The 12,843-nt window shown below is 47.9% G+C and overlaps 1 long non-coding RNA gene across 1 annotated transcript in view; it reads left to right on the top strand.

Annotated features, from left to right (window-relative positions):
- LOC141408582 (uncharacterized) overlaps window positions 1-12,614 on the top strand; it is a 98,954-nt gene extending 86,340 nt beyond the window's left edge. Inside the window, exons 8-9 of the long non-coding RNA XR_012424169.1 lie at window positions 11,009-11,123; window positions 11,718-12,614. This is a non-coding gene — a long non-coding RNA (uncharacterized lncRNA). The remainder of the gene's footprint in view (window positions 1-11,008; window positions 11,124-11,717) is intronic.
- Window positions 12,615-12,843: the final 229 nt, after the last annotated feature.

Genomic DNA, 12,843 nt, shown 5'->3' with positions numbered 1-12,843 from the left:
CGGCAAGGATGGCGGTGGTCACACCTGTGGCCATTTATCCTCTCTGCATCTAGCTCCTCTCCCTGAGGCAACAGCACCTCTGAAGTCAGAGTCTGGCCTCCCAACTCTCCCCTCCCGAGCTTCTTGGCGTGTTGCTCTGCTGCACACACCTCAGCAAATACTGCTGATTAGCCAGAATCACCCAGAAATCTCTTAACCTTGATTCTGACTGCTTTTGTAATTTGTAATATTTGTACTTCTAGTGTGATTTGAGGAACAACACATTTTAAAATTAGAGAAGCCGGGCGCGGTGGCTCAAGCCTGTAATCCCAGCACTTTGGGAGGCCGAGATGGGCGGATCACGAGGTCAGGAGTTCGAGACCATCCTGGCTAACACGGTGAAACCCCGTCTCTACTAAAAAATACAAAATAACTAGCCGGGCGAGGTGGCGGGCGCCTGTAGTCCCGGCTACTCGGGAGGCTGAGGCAGGAGAATGGCGTAAACCCGGGAGGCGGAGCTTGCAGTGAGCTGAGATCCGGCCACTGCACTCCAGCCTGGGCGACACAGGGAGACTCCGGCTCAAAAAAAAAAAAAAAATTAGAGAAGATGTGGTTTTTATTCTCTCCTTTCTACTTGCAACCTTGAAAATTCAAGTAGCAGCAAGGGTTTGTTGAAAGTAACTTCCACCAAATAGAACCTATTACAAAGGTACTACAGAGTGTCAACCACATAGATGTAAAATAGAGATGCAGACACAGATATAGAATCCAATGGTTAAACCAAATTGAGAAATGCTTGCCAGTTTGATAGGACTTCTAAAACTTGACAAAAATGTTGGCTAAGGGATACAAGGCGTTATGAGATGAGTGAGATGCTTGGCCTAGAACCACAGGCTCTCTCCTCTTTACAGCAGAAAATCCATAAGGAAGTCAAATCTGAAAGAATCAGGTACCACTGAACGGCATACTCAGCCATGCTTCCCCATCCCTGGGCCAGCTGCGGTGAGTGCAACCATGCAACCAGTCGTTCACCAACATCCATCATCCATCCTCCGGGCCATGGCTACACTTCACTCCCAGGCTCCCTGTCATTATGCAGATTAGGTAAATCATGGCCACTCTCACCTTAAGCCTCCCCCACCGCCACCGTGGCAATCACCCAGTCCCAACCACAGGAAGGACGGCAGTGTCCTTGGGAACGCAGAGCAGGGGTCTGAAATGAACCTGGATCCCTGAATACCTCATGGAGCAGTCATCAGCCTGGAACATCCTCCCTCATGAGTTTACAAGAGAGAAAAACTCCTTGGTTCCTCAAACTACAATACTGCAGAGTCTTAGGTCACAGCATCCTTACCTATCCTTGTCAGGAACCGTTCATGCTCATCAAGACATGAGAACAAAACTGCAGTGGCACAGTCACACACACCCAGAACGCAGACCACCTGCAGCTCACATTCATCGTATTAACACCAAAAAGCCACCGTGGTGGATATCCTGGATGTGGACACTCGGCGGCTTTTTGCTGGAGATGCACTTTGTGCATTTATCGCACGACCATCTTGGCGTCAGGAGGGGCTGTGCAGATGGCAGTTGTGCACGTCACAGGGAGTCTCACTCACTGGACTTTCAGCCAGCTCCCACTATCAGTGCCCGCAGAGTCCTCTCCTCCGGGAGCACATGCTCGGACGCCACAGCGGACTGTGGATACACACAACAGCACTGTGTGCCCCAGGAGCTTAGAAAGTACCACTGCATCAATGCCTCCACAGGTGAGGCTGGGCGCAGAAGCCACCCTCAAACAGTTATGGTCCTCCGTGGGGCTGGTGTCCAGGCAGGAAGGTGGCTCAGCGGCTCTTCTCTCACTGTGGAACTTCCTAGGTCCCCACATGGACAGAACCAAAATAACACGCAACAAACAACAGGAACGAGAACACGACCAGCAGCTTCTGAGACGAACAAGCTGGGCTGATCATGACACACCTGATAGGGACGGTGCCAAAGCCCCTCCCAGTGACCTGTGAGGACAGCGCTACCAGCCTCTCCCTAAAACCAGCCCAAGTCGAGTTAGACTCCAGGCTTCCCAGGAGTGGGCAGATCTATTCAATCCCACAGTCTGAACCTTCTAGGCCGTGTGTCATGGCCCCCATCTCACATATGGGAACGCGGACACTGCACCATAGACCCGGCCCCAAGCCCTGGTTTCTTTTTCGACACCACACACCAGTACAGTGAGCACTTAGGATCTGGGCATTCACAGAAAATACTGCTTAACTAAAACTTCTGATGTAGAACATGTTGAATTCCTACTCACAGAGCTCAAAGTGTTCTGTCCTAGGAGGCGGCAGTTGTAACTAAGCATGAGAGAAGAAGGGATCAGAGTGGTGCCAAGTATTAAATATTCCTCTAAATCTATTCACCAGGTCGCCATGCTATTGTCACCTGCTTCATTTTCTGTCCTTAAAAGACATAATAGTTACTTTTCAAAATAGACAACCTGTTTTACTGATGCTTAGCTATAAAGTAGCGAGCTATTGTATCCAAAAGGGAGATATGGGAAAACAGAAAATGTCCACAAGCGATCAGGTGGGAGGGCAGCTGCAGCAGCACCTTGCTCTGTTTCGTTGTGAGCCAGCCACGTGGGCTGGACAGCTCACTTAGCCACTGAAATTATATCATCTAAGATTTTGTTGCAGTTACTTTGATAAATACTCCTTCCTGCTATGAAGAGTAAGGTTTGGGGTTTTTTTGTTTTGTTTTGTTTTGTTTTTTTGAGTCAGAGTCTCCTGTGTCACCCAGGCCAGAGTGCAGTATTACAATCACGGCTCATTGCGGCCTTGACCTTCTGGCTCAAGCAATCCTCCCACCTCAGCCTTCCAAGCAGCTGGGACCCACAGGCGAGTTTGATTTCTTTGCTAACGAATTCCTAATTCACCTCGCAGCGGGCCTGTCAGGGCCATATGCTTGGAGGTCCACCTTGCCGACCGGCCTTGTGGTCTCTAATGTGGATGCACTCCGGTTGCCCGGGCTCTGCACGCGATGTTGTATAAGGGACTGACAGTCCAGAGTGTCTCGACGTGCCATCGTGAGCTGGGCTTTATTCCACAGGCGACTCTGCTTCCCATGACGAGATGTAGCATGCGAGCACAGATCAAAGGGTATCAGCAACTAACCCAATCCCCAGGTACTAAGCAGAGGACCAAGAGTTTAGTTCCTTACTTAGTTGCTACGGGCTTGATTCAAAAGAGCTTTCTGGGATCCTAGGGACAAACATCTCTAACTGGTAAGAATTCTGGCTTTAGTAATGGAAGAATCACCTAAGGCCCATTTTGTAACTGCTGTTCTCATCAGAACTTGAGGCCAAAGGGAAAAATAAAAGGGGTGCCAAGATCGTGACACCCCAGTTTGCACAAGGCCAATCAGCCTGCTTGAGGGGGTGAAAGGAGTAGGATTTTTAAACTGCTGAGTTTTAAAAACATGGCTGTAGGCTCGGCACACTGGCTCACGTCTATAAGACAAGCACTTTGGGAAGCCGAGGTGGGAGGATTGCTTGAGGCCAGGAGTTCAAGACTGGCTTGAATAACACAGCAATACCCTATCTCTTTAAAAAGAAAAAAAAAAAGGTTATTAAAATAGTAACAAAAAGGTTAATACAATAAATTACTATATCAACATGGCACCCCCCTGCTGTCAGATGAGGTACAATCTCTGTCTACGATGAGCTCCGGAGAGAAATGTAACCAGCATCATAGGGAAGGTCGACCCCAAAGCCCCACAGCACTACTCCTGTACAGTTTGTTAACCAGCATGAAGTCTCCTCCACAATCAGAAGCCTGGTTTAGAGGAAAGCTGCCCACGGGACCTGGGTGGACTCCAGACGCCGGCCGACCAGACAGCCCCACCCTGGGACCCTGCCGGCACCCCCGACTGGACAGAATGGCCTCGTGAGTGTCCTTTCCCGCCACAAGCTGCAGACCCTGAGCCAGTCCTGGCTGTGACTGAGGCTGCGCATAAACGTCTGCGCCCAACAGCTCACCTTTGTACATGACACGCCCAGTGCACTTCATTTCAAATGTTACACTCGCCCCAAGGCGAACATGGATGTTACAGGTTAACTCACTGCATGTGTGCTAGACTTTCCCTGTAAGTGTTCAGACATTGCACGAACCGGATGAGCAAACCCCACTTTCCTTGTAAACTTTCAGACATTCCATGACCCCGATGAACACACACAGCCAATAAACCCCGGAACGTGTAGCGCTGCGGCCTCCTCCCCTCGTGAGGGGTGTGTGTTTACAGCTCCCCCGAGACCTCATTTCCCAAAGCACAGAGTGTTACTCTGAAAATAAAACCTCCTTTTCCCTTCCTTTGTACATCTCGTGGTCATGTTAACAACTATTGCTACAAATGCAGAGAAACGGGGTATCATCCGTGCTGGTCACTGAATTCCTAGCACCAAAGTTTCAGGGCCCCTCAGTCTGAAGGAAGCTTCTATCGACCTAAAGCCAACTCTGGAGACGAAGGCCGAGCTGGGGAAAGGCTGTGTCACCTGCAAATCCACACCACGGGGCCCTCTGCAGTTGTGTGTAAGGAACTCTTGGCCTGTCCTGGGGTTTGGGGAGATCAGGATGCAAGCAGATACCTTACGCTCTGCCACAGGACCGTGAAGTCTGCGGAACCTCAGAGGAACACGGAGACAAATGGCTGCATGAATCCCACAGGCCGAGCCTCGATGGGCGCCCCTGTCAAGAACACAGACACGCCGGGAGGGGCAGCCGATACAGGCAACGCCTGCAACCCCAGCACGCGGCAGCGTCCGAGAGTGGGGGTCTCTGTCCAGGCTCCACCACAACTGCCATATTCTGTGGCAAAATTTTAAAAATAGGTTTTAACTAGTTATAACTCTAACTTGTTTTACATATAAACAGAACACAGGGTACCAACAGGCTCCAAAATACTTCGCCTAGAACCAAGTCTAGAATGCAGATGGCTGCTGCTCCGAGTGTGACGAGTCCCCCTCTAGTGCCATAAGTCCTAGATTTAGGTGACTAAGTGCTCTTCCTAAACCAGATGGCACCTTGAGGCTCTGAGGGAACCCTCTGTCCCCAGGCCAGTCCATCAGCCCCGGCAGAAACTTCTAGAATAAGAGCCTCTAGATTTGTATTGGACGGATGTAAACCAGGCAAAGTCACAGGGGCTCATCCTGGAAGCCCATCCGTTTACCCACTCATGCCCTGGAGAGCCCTGCCCCCAGCTCCACACTTGCAGTCACGCTGAACCACAGGAACTGGCTTCTAGGCCCTCAAGCCACTCCCTCTCGCCCCTGGACAGAACCTTCTCAAACCGTGAGACCCAAAGTAGCCTTAACAGGTGGTCCCAGCAGAACTGGCCACTGCGTGATTTGATATTTTGTGTGTGTGGGGGGGTGGTGGTTCTTGTTCTGTCACTCAGGCACAGTGCACCATAAACACAGTGGTGCTATCATGGTTCACTGCAGCCTCAACCTGCCAGGCTTGGGTGATCCTCCAGCCTCAGCTTCCCGAGTAGCTGGGCCCACAGGTGCACATCACCACTCCTATTTAATTTTTTGTAGAGTCAGGGTCTTGCTATGTTGCCCAGGCTGGTCTCGAATTCCGGGGCTGAAAAGTGAACTGCCCACCTCAGCTTCCCAAGGTGCTGGGATGACAGGTGTGAGCCACTATGCCCAGCCTAGAATTGGTTTTTCTTAAACCTGAGTTTGACACATGAACCCCACTTACATAGATATCAGCACACTCACAGCTCAAGAGTTTTTCTGAATCTCGATTCTGTCTGTTCAAGGTCAATATCTAAGAAAGGGTCAGAACTGACCCTTCCCTCAATGAAGCCTAAGGGCAAATGCAGCAGCATCTCAGGATATGAGGAGACAAAGTAAGAAGGGTGGAAAATACACACTGAAATTCTAGTGCTAGAATCGTAATCACCAACACTTTCAGAGGCAATCTGCTTTCCAAAATATGCAGTTGCTGGATTAACTTCAAAGTCACCAGATTCCACAGGCAGCAGCTCAGAGGGGCACAGCTTTCTAAGGCCGCACAGCCCAGGGCAGTGTAACAGCCTCGGAGCAAAGTAAACTAAACAAAGGCTTGGTTCTCTCAAGGATGAAGGTTCTCAAGTCCTTCCAAATAGATTCTTCTTCTAAGTAAGTTAGATGCCTCCTACAACACTGTTTAGAGTGCCAGTGTGTTCAGAAACATGAAGTTGAAAATACATCTCAGGACCCCAAAATCACTAAGCTAAAGGGATGTCAACGTGAGGAACAGCTTAGGGCAAACCTACCTCCCATGCTCTTCTGAATAGAGACAGCTACCGGGGGGGGGGAGGGGGGAAGCCATGTACCTCCCTCACAATCGATCCACAAGGAAATTCCTCATGACAGAGGAGAGAACTCAAAGTCACCATCTGCACACGGAGATAAATGCGGATCTGACTGCTTCCTCTGGGAAGGTTCACTAGAAATGCATTTGTCTGATCTACCTGTGACCTGGAAACCCCTCCCCGCTTTGAGCCGTCCCTCCTTCCTAGACTGAACCAACGTACATCTCACATATATTGTTGTCTGACATCTCTCTAAAATGTGTAAGACCAAGTTGTGCCCCAAACACCTTGGGCACATGTCCAGGACCTCCTGAGGCTGTTGCAGTGTGTCCTCAACCCCTCCTGAGGCTGTGTCTTTAACCTTGGGAAAAGGAACTCTCTATGGGCCAAGAACCGTCTCAGAGATCCTTCTGGTTTACAGGAAGCATTCTCTCCTGCGAGTATAACGATGAAATCATGTGGAATTACAAAGTGCCACTTTAGTAAAGGCCAAAGGAATTAGGGTTCGATGTGCTTAAAAAACAAACAAAAACAAGTAACGTTCTGTCAATGGACCATGAAGCCCACACCCCCTTTTGCAGTGAAGATGTCAACTGGGACGAGAGGCCCCTCCTGCAGATGCAGCAAAGGCTACCCTCTGACCCCACTTCCCAGAGTCTAGGTTCCCACTGCTCAGGGAAAAGCAACCCCAGCTTCACGGGGCTCAGGCCTCCAAACCCAACTCCCACCCATGCTGGAGAATCACCCCAGGGACTAGCGAAATGGCAGGTGCAACTCTCACCTCATCCCCTTAAAGGGGAAAAGGCACCTTCCCACTCCTCTTCCTGCTGGTGGGAACAGGGACAGGAGCTGGAGGGGCAGGAGCTGGAGGGGCAGGAGCTGGAGGGGCAGGAGCTGGAGGGGCAGGAGCTGGAGGGGCAGGAGTCGGGCGGCAGGAGGGAAGCAGCCTGGGTCCCTGCTAGTCACAGATGGCAAATGCCAACCATCCCCGACCTTCACTTTGAAAAGAAATCCTTCTCTTTTGTCAGGTCCCTGGTTAGAAGTTTGCACCCATTCCTTAAAAACAAAACAAAAACAAATACAAAAACAAAAACAAACAAGAAAAAAAACTCAGATAAAAAATGGGTGTTTTGCTGACAATATTTCAATTACCTAGAGGCCTTGGGTCAAATGACGGCAAAACAGGAATCTGAACACTGTTATTCAGGAAACTATCTTCCACAGCCCCATCTACCCTCCCAGGCTCTCACCTTATGCTGTTTGTCTGCTAGATGATTAACAATATTTGGTTTTAAAAACTAGGTGTACAGAACAGACAAAAGTCAGCTCAGGTTGAGGGGAAGCAGGATAAGATCCCTTTCCCTGCAGGACGGTGGAGGAGGAACCTTCAGCACCTGGGTTTTCAGGATGCTGGATCTCTGAGAGCATCTCTCACAGCTCAAGGACGGCCAGACCCTCCTCTGACACAGCCTATTCAGGCGAAGGTGGCACCTGCCCTAGAGATCCACAGCCCTGTGCGAGGCTCAACTGGAGCTGAACTTTCCTCCCTTGGTAAGAGTCAGAGCCAGGGGTGGGGAGAGGAGAGAAGTAGCAGGCCTGAGGGGCACTGTGGAAACTCCATGCCACGCTAACTCTCGTTTGACGTGCTCCGGCCAAAGCCACAGCTTCTCGGAGGGCATTTCCCTTCACACATCCGGAAATCATCAACGTCTAGTCTCCCCACAGAACAGATCCTTCCCCAGGAGGCAGACACTTGGCTGTAACACGGGGTGATGAGGGTCGTGCCTTCGTGCCCATTCTGTAATGTTTCCTGTTACCTATTTTACCTTAAGCTACAAATGATTCCCATTTACACGGGACACAGTGACGCAGACAGCAAAACACATGAGATTCAGTGTGATCCCACACCCGTCACTGCTGACCTCAAGTTCTTTGTTCGTTTTGCTTCTAGAGTTTGTACTCTCTCCCGGGGTTCCAGGCCTGTGGATTCAACCAATCATAGATCAAGAATATTTTTTAATGTGTTTCTACCAAGTATTCAGAATTTATTATTCATTAAACAACTACTCGCATGGCATGTCCATGGCATAGCTGTTACGAGCAACCCTGACATGACTGTCTGCAGGAGGATGTGCGTATGTCATATGCAAACACCATGCCATTTTAGGGCAGGGACCTCAACACCCACAGACCTCGGATGCCATAGGCAGTCCTGCAGCCCACCCCCAAGGGCACTGTGGAATGCCTATAATAGAAAATGTGGAGGTTTTAAATAGTTATGTACTAAATCTAGTCTTTTGTTAAGAAATTACTGTGTATCATGTGTATTATTTGGAAGTCCTTCATGGCCCAGAGACTTGACATGTTCTTATATTTTTGTCCACTGATCTAGTCATTTCAGTAAGCTTATTGAACACAAATCAATTTTACAATTAAATTCTTACAGGAATCACACTCAATCTGTAAGCTGCTTTGGTTTTTAAAGGGAAATAACCAATAGTTTTGCAAACCAGCTATATCATAGAATAACAGGACAAAGCAGCCCCATGACATGCAAAAACAGGAGGTTTCAAAGCTAACCACTGTAAAACATGTTACAAACCCCGAAATATGAAAACGTTTTACACTACAACAGATATTCTAGAAAAAACAAGATATTCAAAAAAGGCATTTGCAGAAAAGCACTTTCCCCTTCATTTTTCACACGGTTTCCAGAAGCTTGTGTTTGGCAATGACTATGAACCAGAAGTAGCGTCCGCTGCAACTACTGCCACCGCAACACAGAATATTAAGGCAAAAAAAAGAACACATTGATGAGAACAGGTAGAGTGTTATACAAATGAGTGTGTTCTCAAGTCAACAATGTTCAAATTCTAGGTCTCCCGCAGACACTAGATGGTAACCGCCAAAGCTTATGTACTTGACAACGTTCAAGGAGACCAAGTTCAGAGCTGTCACAAGGCAGCACCATCCTCATGCGATTATCTCAGGCAGGTTTGAGGACAAGTGCCCCCGTCACTGCAGGAAAGCTGCCCAGTCCAGCACTTCCTGAGGTCACAGACTTTCGCCTTCCCATGTCTTCAATAGTTCCTTTACACTGGGAACCAGACAGCAAAACTTAAAACACTTCCTCAAATCTCAACACAGTCTTTAGAGCTCTTTTCCTTGCCCCTTCTCTTACGGAAAAAGCCTATTTTGTACGCAATCTGTAGTGCTTACCAGAGCTGCGGCGGAAAGAGAGCTAGTGTTTGGTAGATCGAGTTTCAAGCGTGGGGAGACCAGGAAGTTCTGGAGATGGATGGCGGTGATCGCGGCACAGCAGTGTGAACACACTTAATGCCACCAAACCACACACTTAAAAATAGAGTGCTATGTAATTTTACCACAATCAAAAGACTAACTGAGAAAAGCCATCTATAATTAGTCACTTCTAATATCTTACATCCTGTAAGTTTCATTTGCTTTTGGAAATCCTCAGAGCAATCATGAAAAACTAATACCCTGTCTTCTCTGAAACGCAGGCAAAGTCGTTCAAGGGTTTTGATTATAGGAAAGTAGCTGGAAAGCAAAGCGTCCGTTAGACACTGCAGCCGTGGTAGGACAAACACATGGTAGGAAGGTGGTGGTCATGCTACACACAGATGGGAAGGGTGTGGGGAGCCACAGCACCCGAAGCTCGGGAGGTACCTGGGCAGGAGCTGAGAATGAACCAAACACGTTCGATCACGCAACATTCACGGACCCTGAATCCAGCCACCGCCGCTGACATCCACTGTGGCCGGGGTGTCCTCTGCCACAGAGCTACACACCCTGCCGAGGATACTGTACAGATTAAATGTTGAAACACAGACACGCTCAGGTACAGCTGTTCAGATAGAAGCAAACACAACACATTTCCCAGACCCCAGCAGCAAGACTCTCCACCTGACTGCGTTCAGAATAACGGTCGTCTTTGCCAGGGCTGAGCCATGCTTCCCTCTTGCCTGTCCTCTTCCTTCACCAGCTTCGTGCGCGTTTCCGGGCAAGTGTTTGTGCAGGTGCTATCACTTTTTTCCACAGCAAGAATATACACAGACACCACACAGAAATGGGCAACCTCGTTAGGAGCTGTGCAGGGACATCTAACTCTTCAGATGTGCCAAATTCCTGTTGCCATGGAAATTAAACTAGCTAAACTAACGTTGCTATGACCTCATCTCTTACTTCACCACTAAAGATCATCCGGGTAAGAGGAATGTGCCTCTGCATAGCATTCAGCTCACGTTTACATGTCGGTTTTCCCTGAATATGGTTATGTGAGATAGAAATCAGTAAGATGGGGTGTAACATCTAATATAGGATCGTTGTGTCTCCTAGGCTCAAACACTTCATTTAAGATCCTCAGAAAATGAAGTTTAACTCTGGGGACGTGAGTTACATAGTAACTTGTTTTGGATACTGTCTCTTTCACAATCCAAATATCAACACCAAAGTAGTTCTTGAGTTCCTTTTGAAATTGAAAGGAATTTACAAACCATAAAAGCCCCCAATATTAAAGGATACAATTCAGTCTTTTTAGCATATATTCTGAAAGCTGTACATCAACCACTAGTATGTAATTCCGGGACTTTTTCACCACGGGCCAAAGAAACCTTGAACCCATTAAGAGTCAGCACCTGCTCCTTCCTTCCACCAGTCCCTGGCAATCGCCAGCCGACTTCCGTTTCTCTGGATTTGCCCATTCTGGACACCTGTTGTGAGGAGAATCGTACAGTGCGTGACCTTCGGTGCTGACATCTTTCACGTCCAAGGTGAGTGGAATCTCACAGTGAGTGACCTGTTGACAGATACCTGGACTGTTTCTACTACTACGAATAATGCTGCTATGAAGACTCTTGCATAAGATTTTTTTGGCAAAAATATTTTCAATTTACCTGGGCGTATGCCTAGGAGTGAAATTGCTGGGTTGTACGGTGATTTCATGCTTAACTTTTCTGAGAAACTGATAGACTTTTCCAAATCAACTGTACCATTTTACTTCCCCATACATCAAGATATCAGTTTTCCCAAATTCACCATGTTACTGTCCAATACTGGAGTTTTACCCATTCCCGGTGGTTATGAAGTGGTATCTCACGGTAGTTTTGATTTCCATTTCTAAGATGATGAATTCTGCTAAACATCTCATGTGCTTTTTAAGGCATTTATATGTCTTTCTTTGGAGAATGTCTATTCAAATCCTTTGTCCATTTTTAAATTGGATTTTTACTAAGAGCTTTTAAATATATTCATGATATCAGGTCCTTATCATGATAATGTATCCTGTTCTGTGGGTTGTCTTTTTACTTTAAGAGTGTCCTGGGAAATGAACATTTTTAATTTTGATACCGTCTTTTTCCCTTCAGTTGCTTGTTACAGCTTTAGACGTCTCAGCCAAGGAAACATTGCCTAATCCAACGTAGCAGTTTCACCAGGATTCTTCCGTAAAGGTGTCATGGGCTGAATGTCCCCCCTCTCAAGATTCCCATGTTAAAATCACAACCCCGGAAACTCAAAATGTCACTGTACTTAGATACAGGGCCTTTAACTTGGAAATTTAGGTCACATAAGATCTTAAGAGTAGGCCCTGATCCAGTATGACTGGTATTCTTCTGAGAGAATTTAGACACAGTCCTCAGTGCTGCACGCACATAAGAGAAACCTGTGAGGACACAGAGAGGACGCCGTCTACACAGCACGGGGTGAGGCCCCAGAGAATCCAACACTGCCCGTACCTTGATCCCAGGCTTCCAGTCTCCAGAAAAAAGGAAATAAGATGCTGTTGTTTAAGCCGCACGGTCTGTGGTGTCCGTTATGGTACCCAGCAGACGGACAGAATGGGTCTCACAGTCGACTCCTTACGCTGGATCCATTTTGAGCTTTGCGTGTAGCGTGAGGAAGGGTCCAGTCCATCCTTTTCCATGTGGATACCCCAGTTGTCCCAGCACCATTGAGTTGTGAAAGGAAAAAAGTAAAGCAACCCTTACCGTCCTTTCTCCATCAACAGATTAGAAGATACACTGAAGAATCGTGGACAATTTTCTCAGTTTAAGCCAGTGGTTTTCAAATTTTGGGGTCTCAGGAACCCTTTGCACTTTATTCAAGATCACAAAAAAGCTTTCTCATCAGGCCGGGAGTGGTGGCTGCTCATGCCTGTAATCCCAGCACTTTGGGAGGCAGAGGCAGGTGGATCACTTGAGGTCAGGAGTTCGAGACTGGGCTGGCCAACATGGCGAAACCCCATCTCTACTAAAATACAAAAATTAGCCTGCCATGGTGGCGAACACCTGTAGTACCAGCTACTAGGGAGGCTGAGGCAGGAGAATCACTTGAACTCAGGAGGCAGAGGTTGAAGTGAGCTAAGGTCACACCACTACACTCCTGCCTGGGTAGCAGAGTAAGAATCCGTCTCAAAAAAAAAGAAAAAAAGATAACAATTTAGTTTATTTTACAACGATAAAGTCGTTACATCTTAATACAGTCTTCAAGAAG

This window comes from Macaca fascicularis, chromosome 15, assembly GCF_037993035.2.
Source record: "Macaca fascicularis isolate 582-1 chromosome 15, T2T-MFA8v1.1".
Taxonomy (NCBI): domain Eukaryota; kingdom Metazoa; phylum Chordata; class Mammalia; order Primates; family Cercopithecidae; genus Macaca; species Macaca fascicularis.
This window is presented reverse-complemented; position numbering and strand designations above follow the sequence as displayed.